The sequence below is a fragment of the Electrona antarctica genome (genome assembly GCF_951216825.1).
Source record: "Electrona antarctica genome assembly, chromosome: 19".
Classification (NCBI taxonomy): domain Eukaryota; kingdom Metazoa; phylum Chordata; class Actinopteri; order Myctophiformes; family Myctophidae; genus Electrona; species Electrona antarctica.
Window position 1 is genome coordinate 13,098,547 of NC_136800.1, and position 14,386 is coordinate 13,112,932.

Genomic DNA, 14,386 nt, shown 5'->3' on the forward strand with positions numbered 1-14,386 from the left:
CTAAAACAAAAACAAAAAACACAAAGTGGTGGGACAAAGCAGCAGACAATCATAGATCAAAAAGAGTCAAGACAGGGACATAGTCGGACACAGTCCGGATTACAGTTCACTGAAATGAAAAGTCCTCAACAAACTCCACAAAGGCACTCCAAGCCAGGACAACGTTTTTTTGTCTGGCGAACTTGTGTGGACGCAGACACAGTACTCAGTGAGGGAAGAAGAAGCAGAAGGAATCTTGAGCGATAGATGGGAATGTGGATAAAGCCCTAAATATCAACATCTCAACAGGTAGCAGAGGTGAGATCATCATGTCTCCTCTTCCTCACTTGCACCTCTGCATGCCTCCTCCATCTTCTTCTGCACAGCCTCCATCTTCTTGGACCATTCCTCCATCAGGTCTTCTTCATCTGCATCTTTAACGATAGCAGTGTAGCCCATGAGGGCGATGAGGCCGATGCAGAAGAGGATTTTGAGATGGGTGCAGAGACGCTCCATGCTGGGGCGGTCGCCCTTTGAGTGCTTCAGGTACACTTCCAGGATTGGTTGGCCGAAGAGTTTAGGCGTGCCTACCACACCCTCGTAGAGGGAGTGCAGGTTCTGGTCACCGAGGTCATTGTCGTAGCTCTCCGTAAAGTCAATCTTCTTTCCGTCCCGGTGCTTGGGCTGTGCCTCCAGCATCTCCATGTACTTCCGGAACTGGTTCTTCAGGTTCTGCTCCACATGGAAGTACTGGCTATCTACAGTTTCCTTCTTGATCTGCAACAATGCGCTGCTGTTCTGCTGGGACAGCTTGTCAAGGGCACAGTTGACCGTGCCAAACTCACGCTTCAGCGTGCAGATGTCTTCATCGTCCACTTGGTTCAGCACCAACCGGATAAGGGAGCCAGCCAAACCGAAAATAGGGTTCACCACGGCTGCTGCTGAAAAGATTTCGGCCACACATTTCGATAGCATTACCAGGCCCTCCTTCAGCTTGGAGCTATCTCTCGCGTTCTTGTCCTCAGGCTCTGACATGATGGAAGTCACTATGCAGTGATGTCAATATGGAAGTATAAGAATTCTTCTTTTGAAGATCACAAAGATGTCTTAATAATCCTTTATCTTCGGAATGAGTAAGGGTTTGGTCCTAGACAGTGGCGGAAGGTTCTTATAACGGCAGTGGGTGGCCCCCAGACCCGCCCCCAAGCCCCCCCCCCCCCCGCCCCCCTGAGGGAAGTAGGGGTGAGGGAAGTAGGGGTGGTGCTGGAGGGGCTGGAGCACCTCCTCCCCCATCGGACAGGAGGGGAAGATAATAATAATAAAAAAAATCATTTTATGTATATGTTCAAAACAGATTTCTGTTACTATGCCTAATAAATATGCTGTATGTATCACAGTATCGTTGCCTAATTCTGGTTAATTGCATGTGTTTGTTCCAGGGGTCATCAACATGTCCGTACAAGACTGGCAAGACTTGTCCATGTCATGTCTGACATTTTTTTATGTTGGTTATAATGTCTACAATATATCAAAATATTTAAATAATTAGTTTGAATTATTTTGGTGACTGGTGAAGTGTCGGGATGACATGTTCATTAATGTCAGGTGAGGATGCAAGACAAGACAGACAGCTAGAAGTAATGTTTGCTAATAGCTGCCTTTCATTGTTGCTCTTTCATTGTTCCACTGGCATAATTCCTTACATCACACCACCTACCGGTACGCATGTTTTGCAAGACTTTCTCATCAACATTGAATACTTGTTCACCTTAATGGAAAACACTACTAATCTTGAAACTAACAAATGAGTGGGATAGAGTGAATTAACACAGGATTGACCTGTTTATTAAGCTACTACTAATGAGACAAGACCAGTTAAACGAGTTTGGGAACAGACGTCATGACACAAAAGACTATATGCAGTGATAGTGAAGAAAGGGAACTTGGTGGCAAACCACAAATCATTTGACTAGAACTTTCCAGCAAACAGAGAACTGAGAACAAGAAATAAAGAACTGAAATCTCAGCCAGTATTTGTGTACCATACATGGAACTGGATAGAGCTCTCTCATCATTATTCTACTGTCATTATTTGTCTCATCAGCAAGAACTGAACAGTGATGGTGAAGAAAGAGAACTTGGAAAGACGTTTGCGGACAAACCACAAATTATTTGACTAGAACTTTCCAGCAAATAGAGAACTGAGAACAAGAAACTGAAAGAAGAACTGAAATCTCAGCCATATGTATTTGTGTACATGGAAGAATTTCAACCATTTTGCCTTATCAAGTCAGGTGCAATCATCAGTATGTTAATCATAAATAATGTTTTTATTATTGTTAGATTTTTTCATAATTATAGCCTACACATTTGAATTAGTGGTCTATAATAAGATGAAAAGGCAAAGGCTAAATAGATGTCATGCCCACAATGAGACTGTTGGGCCCTTCTGTTCTTCTTGAATTAGCCCCCCTTTAAAATGTGTAGCACACAGGCATAGTCACTATGGCACATTATGAGTCCATTCGTATACATTTAGGGCTAGCTATTTGGGTTTCTGGTAAAATTATTGACCATTTATTTTGTATGTCCGTGACAAAAATCAAGCGTAGCGTTAGTTCATTGCGGCACGGAAGGCAGATGGTTATTAAGTATATATAGTTCCCCTCGTTCATTCCCCCTAGTAATTCATTCTGCTTCTTTAAATCAGCTGCCTCGCCCTCATTCCCACAGTGCAATTCAGGCGGCCTACTTAAGCTTGATATTAGTCTGGCTTATTAGCCAGGCTATACTTAAGCAGCCTCAGCTCACTTCTCTTTCTCCATGCTGAGCTGTCAAGCAGCTTGTGCGGCGTCTGCGTGAAAATTTCCCCCACCTCCCCGGCCTCCTCCCTGTAGTTCTTAGTCCAGGGGTTATGGGATATTATTGTATTGTTTGTGTAGATCCATTGTGTTGAATCATGTGTTGATGTGTTTCATTGTGTTGAATCATGTGTTGAATCATGTGTTGATGTGTTATTACTGTGTAATGTTGTTCACGGATTATTGTATCTTTGGCTCTGCTCTGTGGGATCGTTGATGCTGTGTCTTGGTGCACATCAAATGAGTCCAATGACTCTAATTAGCCCAGAGCTGCAGCGTGTATGAACTTTGACTTAGTTTGTTTGTACATATTTTTAAATTGTAAATGCCATTACTATTGTAAAATAAACAGCTTTTTCATTTACTTATTTCACTGCTAGTATGTAGGACTATTACAAAAATAAATAAATATATATATATATATTATTACACACCTTTAAAAAAATACCTTACAATTATCATTTCTGATACATTTCTGTGTATTTTTTGTTTGTATTTATTTGATAGACAGACCGATCTGAGCAGATTGATGTGGTTTCACTACTTTATTATTGTTTGTATACATAACAATAACACAACACATGATCACATTACACACTTACACATTTACACAACACATATGAGGGCAACCTGAGTGTCTTCAGTTGGCCCAAGTTTTTTGTTGGTGTTAATTTTCTCATGTATCTTTTATTTTACCACTTTAGGATTCAACACTGCAACAAATAACTGTTGATTATCAACAAATACAAAAGAATATTTCATAACTGTCTACATATTGTCGTATCTTGTACTCAGGGTTTGTGGATTATAGTACCAATTCCTTGGTTTAGCCATTTGGTTGAAATGCATGTCCATCATTTATTAGATAAAGCAGCTTCCATATAGTTACATACATTCATTATAAGTTACAGCATGTTTAGGCCTCCCCGTCCAAGGGCACCCGCTACAGAGCGCCTGGTTCCCCATTTCCCTCTTCTTTCTGTCCTCTGTTCTTCTCTAACTCCCATGCTTTATTCCACAAACATCAAACAGCCCATAGTGGGTCTAACCTAAAAATGGGGCTTACTTTTTCGATAGGATGTGTGTGTGTGTGTGTGTGTGTGTGTGTGTGTGTGTGTGTGTGTGTGTGTGTGTGTGTGTGTGTGTGTGTGTGTGTGTGTGTGTGTGTGTGTGTGTGTACAGCTTGCATGTAAAATGACCCTCCCCTGTCCCCAGAACAAAGGTCTTCCAACATGGGTCTTCACCTTAAAGCAAGATGGCTGGCCCTTGGTCTTTCTCTATCAGAAGCTAAACAAAGCATTGTTTAAGTTAAAAGCAATTCTGACTCCCATTTGGGCATGTCAGTAACTCAGCTTCTCTATGTAAACTCCTAGGCTGATTTTGGAGTTAAAGTATTCAATTATGACATACTTTGAGAGACATAATGTCAAAATATACAACAATATCATCATAGTCTGTCAGAAACCTAATATATCCATATTTAAACTTTGTTTTTTCTTGTAAATTAAACATTTTGAAAGAGAAAGTAGTTACCGGTAAGTGTTTTTTAATCAGACATATTTAACCAATTAATGTGTTTCTCCATTTCCTGAAAACTAACGTTTTGGACATACAAGGTTTCTACCGGACAGTGACAATATGCAGACAGACAAATTAGATAGCTTTCACATCTATGATTAATAGGTCAAATGCACTTTCTTTTTTTGTAAACTTTATTTTTACATTTCTTCACATGACAATACACATGTATGCAAGAAAACACACAAAACACACAAACATATACAATCCCCCCACCCCCCTCCCTCCCCCCTAGGCTAAAACAAAAACAAAAAACACAAAGTGGTGGGACAAAGCAGCAGACAATCATAGATCAAAAAGAGTCAAGACAGGGACATAGTCGGACACAGTCCGGATTACAGTTCACTGAAATGAAAAGTCCTCAACAAACTCCACAAAGGCACTCCAAGCCAGGACAAAGTTTTTTTGGGCTCTGTCCACTCTATACCTGAGCTTTCAAATGCACTGAAAGCTCTGTATAGTTTAATTTCTTCTGGCGAACTCGTGTGGACGCAGACACAGTACTCAGTGAGGGAAGAAGAAGCAGAAGGAATCTTGAGCGATACATTACATTACATTACAGTCATTTAGCAGACGCTTTTATCCAAAGCGACTTACAATAAGTGTATTCAACATAGGTAGGGAACAAAAACTACTAATCACCAGAAGTCTTTAGTGCATTTTCTGCAAAAACAAGCAACCAAGAGTATACCTAGCGCTAAGGTAAAAGTGCAATATATCAGCTACCTATTTCCTTAACCGGATGAGACAAAATAGCTAAATCAAATGAGCATGAGCTAAAACAATTAAGTGTATCGACTAAACAAGATCCAATAAACAATACAACAATAGAAAACAAACGTTCGTACAACTAGTTAACAACAAGTAGGTCAGGCAGAGAGGAAGGGTAGTGTTTCCTGAAGAGGTGGGTTTTCAACCTGCGGCGAAATATGGGCAGTGACTCTGCTGTCCTAACATCAGTGGGGAGTTCATTAGATGGGATAGATGGGAATGTGGATAAAGCCCTAAATATCAACATCTCAACAGGTAGCAGAGGTGAGATCATCATGTCTCCTCTTCCTCACTTGCACCTCTGCATGCCTCCTCCATCTTCTTCTGCACAGCCTCCATCTTCTTGGACCATTCCTCCATCAGGTCTTCTTCATCTGCATCTTTAACGATAGCAGTGTAGCCCATGAGGGCGATGAGGCCGATGCAGAAGAGGATTTTGAGATGGGTGCAGAGACGCTCCATGCTGGGGCGGTCGCCCTTTGAGTGCTTCAGGTACACTTCCAGGATTGGTTGGCCGAAGAGTTTAGGCGTGCCTACCACACCCTCGTAGAGGGAGTGCAGGTTCTGGTCACCGAGGTCATTGTCGTAGCTCTCCGTAAAGTCAATCTTCTTTCCGTCCCGGTGCTTGGGCTGTGCCTCCAGCATCTCCATGTACTTCCGGAACTGGTTCTTCAGGTTCTGCTCCACATGGAAGTACTGGCTATCTACAGTTTCCTTCTTGATCTGCAACAATGCGCTGCTGTTCTGCTGGGACAGCTTGTCAAGGGCACAGTTGACCGTGCCAAACTCACGCTTCAGCGTGCAGATGTCTTCATCGTCCACTTGGTTCAGCACCAACCGGATAAGGGAGCCAGCCAAACCGAAAATAGGGTTCACCACGGCTGCTGCTGAAAAGATTTCGGCCACACATTTCGATAGCATTACCAGGCCCTCCTTCAGCTTGGAGCTATCTCTCGCGTTCTTGTCCTCAGGCTCTGACATGATGGAAGTCACTATGCAGTGATGTCAATATGGAAGTATAAGAATTCTTCTTTTGAAGATCACAAAGATGTCTTAATAATCCTTTATCTTCGGAATGAGTAAGGGTTTGGTCCTAGACAGTGGCGGAAGGTTCTTATAACGGCAGTGGGTGGCCCCCAGACCCGCCCCCAAGCCCCCCCCCCCCCCGCCCCCCTGAGGGAAGTAGGGGTGAGGGAAGTAGGGGTGGTGCTGGAGGGGCTGGAGCACCTCCTCCCCCATCGGACAGGAGGGGAAGATAATAATAATAAAAAAAATCATTTTATGTATATGTTCAAAACAGATTTCTGTTACTATGCCTAATAAATATGCTGTATGTATCACAGTATCGTTGCCTAATTCTGGTTAATTGCATGTGTTTGTTCCAGGGGTCATCAACATGTCCGTACAAGACTGGCAAGACTTGTCCATGTCATGTCTGACATTTTTTTATGTTGGTTATAATGTCTACAATATATCAAAATATTTAAATAATTAGTTTGAATTATTTTGGTGACTGGTGAAGTGTCGGGATGACATGTTCATTAATGTCAGGTGAGGATGCAAGACAAGACAGACAGCTAGAAGTAATGTTTGCTAATAGCTGCCTTTCATTGTTGCTCTTTCATTGTTCCACTGGCATAATTCCTTACATCACACCACCTACCGGTACGCATGTTTTGCAAGACTTTCTCATCAACATTGAATACTTGTTCACCTTAATGGAAAACACTACTAATCTTGAAACTAACAAATGAGTGGGATAGAGTGAATTAACACAGGATTGACCTGTTTATTAAGCTACTACTAATGAGACAAGACCAGTTAAACGAGTTTGGGAACAGACGTCATGACACAAAAGACTATATGCAGTGATAGTGAAGAAAGGGAACTTGGTGGCAAACCACAAATCATTTGACTAGAACTTTCCAGCAAACAGAGAACTGAGAACAAGAAATAAAGAACTGAAATCTCAGCCAGTATTTGTGTACCATACATGGAACTGGATAGAGCTCTCTCATCATTATTCTACTGTCATTATTTGTCTCATCAGCAAGAACTGAACAGTGATGGTGAAGAAAGAGAACTTGGAAAGACGTTTGCGGACAAACCACAAATTATTTGACTAGAACTTTCCAGCAAATAGAGAACTGAGAACAAGAAACTGAAAGAAGAACTGAAATCTCAGCCATATGTATTTGTGTACATGGAAGAATTTCAACCATTTTGCCTTATCAAGTCAGGTGCAATCATCAGTATGTTAATCATAAATAATGTTTTTATTATTGTTAGATTTTTTCATAATTATAGCCTACACATTTGAATTAGTGGTCTATAATAAGATGAAAAGGCAAAGGCTAAATAGATGTCATGCCCACAATGAGACTGTTGGGCCCTTCTGTTCTTCTTGAATTAGCCCCCCTTTAAAATGTGTAGCACACAGGCATAGTCACTATGGCACATTATGAGTCCATTCGTATACATTTAGGGCTAGCTATTTGGGTTTCTGGTAAAATTATTGACCATTTATTTTGTATGTCCGTGACAAAAATCAAGCGTAGCGTTAGTTCATTGCGGCACGGAAGGCAGATGGTTATTAAGTATATATAGTTCCCCTCGTTCATTCCCCCTAGTAATTCATTCTGCTTCTTTAAATCAGCTGCCTCGCCCTCATTCCCACAGTGCAATTCAGGCGGCCTACTTAAGCTTGATATTAGTCTGGCTTATTAGCCAGGCTATACTTAAGCAGCCTCAGCTCACTTCTCTTTCTCCATGCTGAGCTGTCAAGCAGCTTGTGCGGCGTCTGCGTGAAAATTTCCCCCACCTCCCCGGCCTCCTCCCTGTAGTTCTTAGTCCAGGGGTTATGGGATATTATTGTATTGTTTGTGTAGATCCATTGTGTTGAATCATGTGTTGATGTGTTTCATTGTGTTGAATCATGTGTTGAATCATGTGTTGATGTGTTATTACTGTGTAATGTTGTTCACGGATTATTGTATCTTTGGCTCTGCTCTGTGGGATCGTTGATGCTGTGTCTTGGTGCACATCAAATGAGTCCAATGACTCTAATTAGCCCAGAGCTGCAGCGTGTATGAACTTTGACTTAGTTTGTTTGTACATATTTTTAAATTGTAAATGCCATTACTATTGTAAAATAAACAGCTTTTTCATTTACTTATTTCACTGCTAGTATGTAGGACTATTACAAAAATAAATAAATATATATATATATATTATTACACACCTTTAAAAAAATACCTTACAATTATCATTTCTGATACATTTCTGTGTATTTTTTGTTTGTATTTATTTGATAGACAGACCGATCTGAGCAGATTGATGTGGTTTCACTACTTTATTATTGTTTGTATACATAACAATAACACAACACATGATCACATTACACACTTACACATTTACACAACACATATGAGGGCAACCTGAGTGTCTTCAGTTGGCCCAAGTTTTTTGTTGGTGTTAATTTTCTCATGTATCTTTTATTTTACCACTTTAGGATTCAACACTGCAACAAATAACTGTTGATTATCAACAAATACAAAAGAATATTTCATAACTGTCTACATATTGTCGTATCTTGTACTCAGGGTTTGTGGATTATAGTACCAATTCCTTGGTTTAGCCATTTGGTTGAAATGCATGTCCATCATTTATTAGATAAAGCAGCTTCCATATAGTTACATACATTCATTATAAGTTACAGCATGTTTAGGCCTCCCCGTCCAAGGGCACCCGCTACAGAGCGCCTGGTTCCCCATTTCCCTCTTCTTTCTGTCCTCTGTTCTTCTCTAACTCCCATGCTTTATTCCACAAACATCAAACAGCCCATAGTGGGTCTAACCTAAAAATGGGGCTTACTTTTTCGATAGGATGTGTGTGTGTGTGTGTGTGTGTGTGTGTGTGTGTGTGTGTGTGTGTGTGTGTGTGTGTGTGTGTGTGTGTGTGTGTGTGTGTGTGTGTGTGTGTGTGTGTACAGCTTGCATGTAAAATGACCCTCCCCTGTCCCCAGAACAAAGGTCTTCCAACATGGGTCTTCACCTTAAAGCAAGATGGCTGGCCCTTGGTCTTTCTCTATCAGAAGCTAAACAAAGCATTGTTTAAGTTAAAAGCAATTCTGACTCCCATTTGGGCATGTCAGTAACTCAGCTTCTCTATGTAAACTCCTAGGCTGATTTTGGAGTTAAAGTATTCAATTATGACATACTTTGAGAGACATAATGTCAAAATATACAACAATATCATCATAGTCTGTCAGAAACCTAATATATCCATATTTAAACTTTGTTTTTTCTTGTAAATTAAACATTTTGAAAGAGAAAGTAGTTACCGGTAAGTGTTTTTTAATCAGACATATTTAACCAATTAATGTGTTTCTCCATTTCCTGAAAACTAACGTTTTGGACATACAAGGTTTCTACCGGACAGTGACAATATGCAGACAGACAAATTAGATAGCTTTCACATCTATGATTAATAGGTCAAATGCACTTTCTTTTTTTGTAAACTTTATTTTTACATTTCTTCACATGACAATACACATGTATGCAAGAAAACACACAAAACACACAAACATATACAATCCCCCCACCCCCCTCCCTCCCCCCTAGGCTAAAACAAAAACAAAAAACACAAAGTGGTGGGACAAAGCAGCAGACAATCATAGATCAAAAAGAGTCAAGACAGGGACATAGTCGGACACAGTCCGGATTACAGTTCACTGAAATGAAAAGTCCTCAACAAACTCCACAAAGGCACTCCAAGCCAGGACAAAGTTTTTTTGGGCTCTGTCCACTCTATACCTGAGCTTTCAAATGCACTGAAAGCTCTGTATAGTTTAATTTCTTCTGGCGAACTCGTGTGGACGCAGACACAGTACTCAGTGAGGGAAGAAGAAGCAGAAGGAATCTTGAGCGATACATTACATTACATTACAGTCATTTAGCAGACGCTTTTATCCAAAGCGACTTACAATAAGTGTATTCAACATAGGTAGGGAACAAAAACTACTAATCACCAGAAGTCTTTAGTGCATTTTCTGCAAAAACAAGCAACCAAGAGTATACCTAGCGCTAAGGTAAAAGTGCAATATATCAGCTACCTATTTCCTTAACCGGATGAGACAAAATAGCTAAATCAAATGAGCATGAGCTAAAACAATTAAGTGTATCGACTAAACAAGATCCAATAAACAATACAACAATAGAAAACAAACGTTCGTACAACTAGTTAACAACAAGTAGGTCAGGCAGAGAGGAAGGGTAGTGTTTCCTGAAGAGGTGGGTTTTCAACCTGCGGCGAAATATGGGCAGTGACTCTGCTGTCCTAACATCAGTGGGGAGTTCATTAGATGGGATAGATGGGAATGTGGATAAAGCCCTAAATATCAACATCTCAACAGGTAGCAGAGGTGAGATCATCATGTCTCCTCTTCCTCACTTGCACCTCTGCATGCCTCCTCCATCTTCTTCTGCACAGCCTCCATCTTCTTGGACCATTCCTCCATCAGGTCTTCTTCATCTGCATCTTTAACGATAGCAGTGTAGCCCATGAGGGCGATGAGGCCGATGCAGAAGAGGATTTTGAGATGGGTGCAGAGACGCTCCATGCTGGGGCGGTCGCCCTTTGAGTGCTTCAGGTACACTTCCAGGATTGGTTGGCCGAAGAGTTTAGGCGTGCCTACCACACCCTCGTAGAGGGAGTGCAGGTTCTGGTCACCGAGGTCATTGTCGTAGCTCTCCGTAAAGTCAATCTTCTTTCCGTCCCGGTGCTTGGGCTGTGCCTCCAGCATCTCCATGTACTTCCGGAACTGGTTCTTCAGGTTCTGCTCCACATGGAAGTACTGGCTATCTACAGTTTCCTTCTTGATCTGCAACAATGCGCTGCTGTTCTGCTGGGACAGCTTGTCAAGGGCACAGTTGACCGTGCCAAACTCACGCTTCAGCGTGCAGATGTCTTCATCGTCCACTTGGTTCAGCACCAACCGGATAAGGGAGCCAGCCAAACCGAAAATAGGGTTCACCACGGCTGCTGCTGAAAAGATTTCGGCCACACATTTCGATAGCATTACCAGGCCCTCCTTCAGCTTGGAGCTATCTCTCGCGTTCTTGTCCTCAGGCTCTGACATGATGGAAGTCACTATGCAGTGATGTCAATATGGAAGTATAAGAATTCTTCTTTTGAAGATCACAAAGATGTCTTAATAATCCTTTATCTTCGGAATGAGTAAGGGTTTGGTCCTAGACAGTGGCGGAAGGTTCTTATAACGGCAGTGGGTGGCCCCCAGACCCGCCCCCAAGCCCCCCCCCCCCCCGCCCCCCTGAGGGAAGTAGGGGTGAGGGAAGTAGGGGTGGTGCTGGAGGGGCTGGAGCACCTCCTCCCCCATCGGACAGGAGGGGAAGATAATAATAATAAAAAAAATCATTTTATGTATATGTTCAAAACAGATTTCTGTTACTATGCCTAATAAATATGCTGTATGTATCACAGTATCGTTGCCTAATTCTGGTTAATTGCATGTGTTTGTTCCAGGGGTCATCAACATGTCCGTACAAGACTGGCAAGACTTGTCCATGTCATGTCTGACATTTTTTTATGTTGGTTATAATGTCTACAATATATCAAAATATTTAAATAATTAGTTTGAATTATTTTGGTGACTGGTGAAGTGTCGGGATGACATGTTCATTAATGTCAGGTGAGGATGCAAGACAAGACAGACAGCTAGAAGTAATGTTTGCTAATAGCTGCCTTTCATTGTTGCTCTTTCATTGTTCCACTGGCATAATTCCTTACATCACACCACCTACCGGTACGCATGTTTTGCAAGACTTTCTCATCAACATTGAATACTTGTTCACCTTAATGGAAAACACTACTAATCTTGAAACTAACAAATGAGTGGGATAGAGTGAATTAACACAGGATTGACCTGTTTATTAAGCTACTACTAATGAGACAAGACCAGTTAAACGAGTTTGGGAACAGACGTCATGACACAAAAGACTATATGCAGTGATAGTGAAGAAAGGGAACTTGGTGGCAAACCACAAATCATTTGACTAGAACTTTCCAGCAAACAGAGAACTGAGAACAAGAAATAAAGAACTGAAATCTCAGCCAGTATTTGTGTACCATACATGGAACTGGATAGAGCTCTCTCATCATTATTCTACTGTCATTATTTGTCTCATCAGCAAGAACTGAACAGTGATGGTGAAGAAAGAGAACTTGGAAAGACGTTTGCGGACAAACCACAAATTATTTGACTAGAACTTTCCAGCAAATAGAGAACTGAGAACAAGAAACTGAAAGAAGAACTGAAATCTCAGCCATATGTATTTGTGTACATGGAAGAATTTCAACCATTTTGCCTTATCAAGTCAGGTGCAATCATCAGTATGTTAATCATAAATAATGTTTTTATTATTGTTAGATTTTTTCATAATTATAGCCTACACATTTGAATTAGTGGTCTATAATAAGATGAAAAGGCAAAGGCTAAATAGATGTCATGCCCACAATGAGACTGTTGGGCCCTTCTGTTCTTCTTGAATTAGCCCCCCTTTAAAATGTGTAGCACACAGGCATAGTCACTATGGCACATTATGAGTCCATTCGTATACATTTAGGGCTAGCTATTTGGGTTTCTGGTAAAATTATTGACCATTTATTTTGTATGTCCGTGACAAAAATCAAGCGTAGCGTTAGTTCATTGCGGCACGGAAGGCAGATGGTTATTAAGTATATATAGTTCCCCTCGTTCATTCCCCCTAGTAATTCATTCTGCTTCTTTAAATCAGCTGCCTCGCCCTCATTCCCACAGTGCAATTCAGGCGGCCTACTTAAGCTTGATATTAGTCTGGCTTATTAGCCAGGCTATACTTAAGCAGCCTCAGCTCACTTCTCTTTCTCCATGCTGAGCTGTCAAGCAGCTTGTGCGGCGTCTGCGTGAAAATTTCCCCCACCTCCCCGGCCTCCTCCCTGTAGTTCTTAGTCCAGGGGTTATGGGATATTATTGTATTGTTTGTGTAGATCCATTGTGTTGAATCATGTGTTGATGTGTTTCATTGTGTTGAATCATGTGTTGAATCATGTGTTGATGTGTTATTACTGTGTAATGTTGTTCACGGATTATTGTATCTTTGGCTCTGCTCTGTGGGATCGTTGATGCTGTGTCTTGGTGCACATCAAATGAGTCCAATGACTCTAATTAGCCCAGAGCTGCAGCGTGTATGAACTTTGACTTAGTTTGTTTGTACATATTTTTAAATTGTAAATGCCATTACTATTGTAAAATAAACAGCTTTTTCATTTACTTATTTCACTGCTAGTATGTAGGACTATTACAAAAATAAATAAATATATATATATATATTATTACACACCTTTAAAAAAATACCTTACAATTATCATTTCTGATACATTTCTGTGTATTTTTTGTTTGTATTTATTTGATAGACAGACCGATCTGAGCAGATTGATGTGGTTTCACTACTTTATTATTGTTTGTATACATAACAATAACACAACACATGATCACATTACACACTTACACATTTACACAACACATATGAGGGCAACCTGAGTGTCTTCAGTTGGCCCAAGTTTTTTGTTGGTGTTAATTTTCTCATGTATCTTTTATTTTACCACTTTAGGATTCAACACTGCAACAAATAACTGTTGATTATCAACAAATACAAAAGAATATTTCATAACTGTCTACATATTGTCGTATCTTGTACTCAGGGTTTGTGGATTATAGTACCAATTCCTTGGTTTAGCCATTTGGTTGAAATGCATGTCCATCATTTATTAGATAAAGCAGCTTCCATATAGTTACATACATTCATTATAAGTTACAGCATGTTTAGGCCTCCCCGTCCAAGGGCACCCGCTACAGAGCGCCTGGTTCCCCATTTCCCTCTTCTTTCTGTCCTCTGTTCTTCTCTAACTCCCATGCTTTATTCCACAAACATCAAACAGCCCATAGTGGGTCTAACCTAAAAATGGGGCTTACTTTTTCGATAGGATGTGTGTGTGTGTGTGTGTGTGTGTGTGTGTGTGTGTGTGTGTGTGTGTGTGTGTGTGTGTGTGTGTGTGTGTGTGTGTGTGTGTGTGTGTGTGTGTGTGTGTGTACAGCTTGCATGTAAAATGACCCTCCCCTGTCCCCAGAACAAAGGTCT

At 40.9% G+C, this 14,386-nt stretch overlaps 3 pseudogenes across 3 annotated transcripts; all 3 read right to left on the minus strand.

Annotated features, from left to right (window-relative positions):
• Window positions 1-322: 322 nt before the first annotated feature.
• LOC306943846 (protein rapunzel-like) lies at window positions 323-1,014 on the minus strand (annotated as a pseudogene). Its single transcript has one exon. The product of its transcript is annotated as a protein rapunzel-like (transcript).
• A 4,464-nt stretch (window positions 1,015-5,478) lies between these two features.
• On the minus strand, window positions 5,479-6,170 carry LOC306943847 (protein rapunzel-like; annotated as a pseudogene). The gene has a single exon. The product of its transcript is annotated as a protein rapunzel-like (transcript).
• Window positions 6,171-10,636: 4,466 nt separating this feature from the next.
• On the minus strand, window positions 10,637-11,328 carry LOC306943849 (protein rapunzel-like; annotated as a pseudogene). The gene has a single exon. The product of its transcript is annotated as a protein rapunzel-like (transcript).
• Between the last annotated feature and the right edge of the window lie 3,058 nt (window positions 11,329-14,386).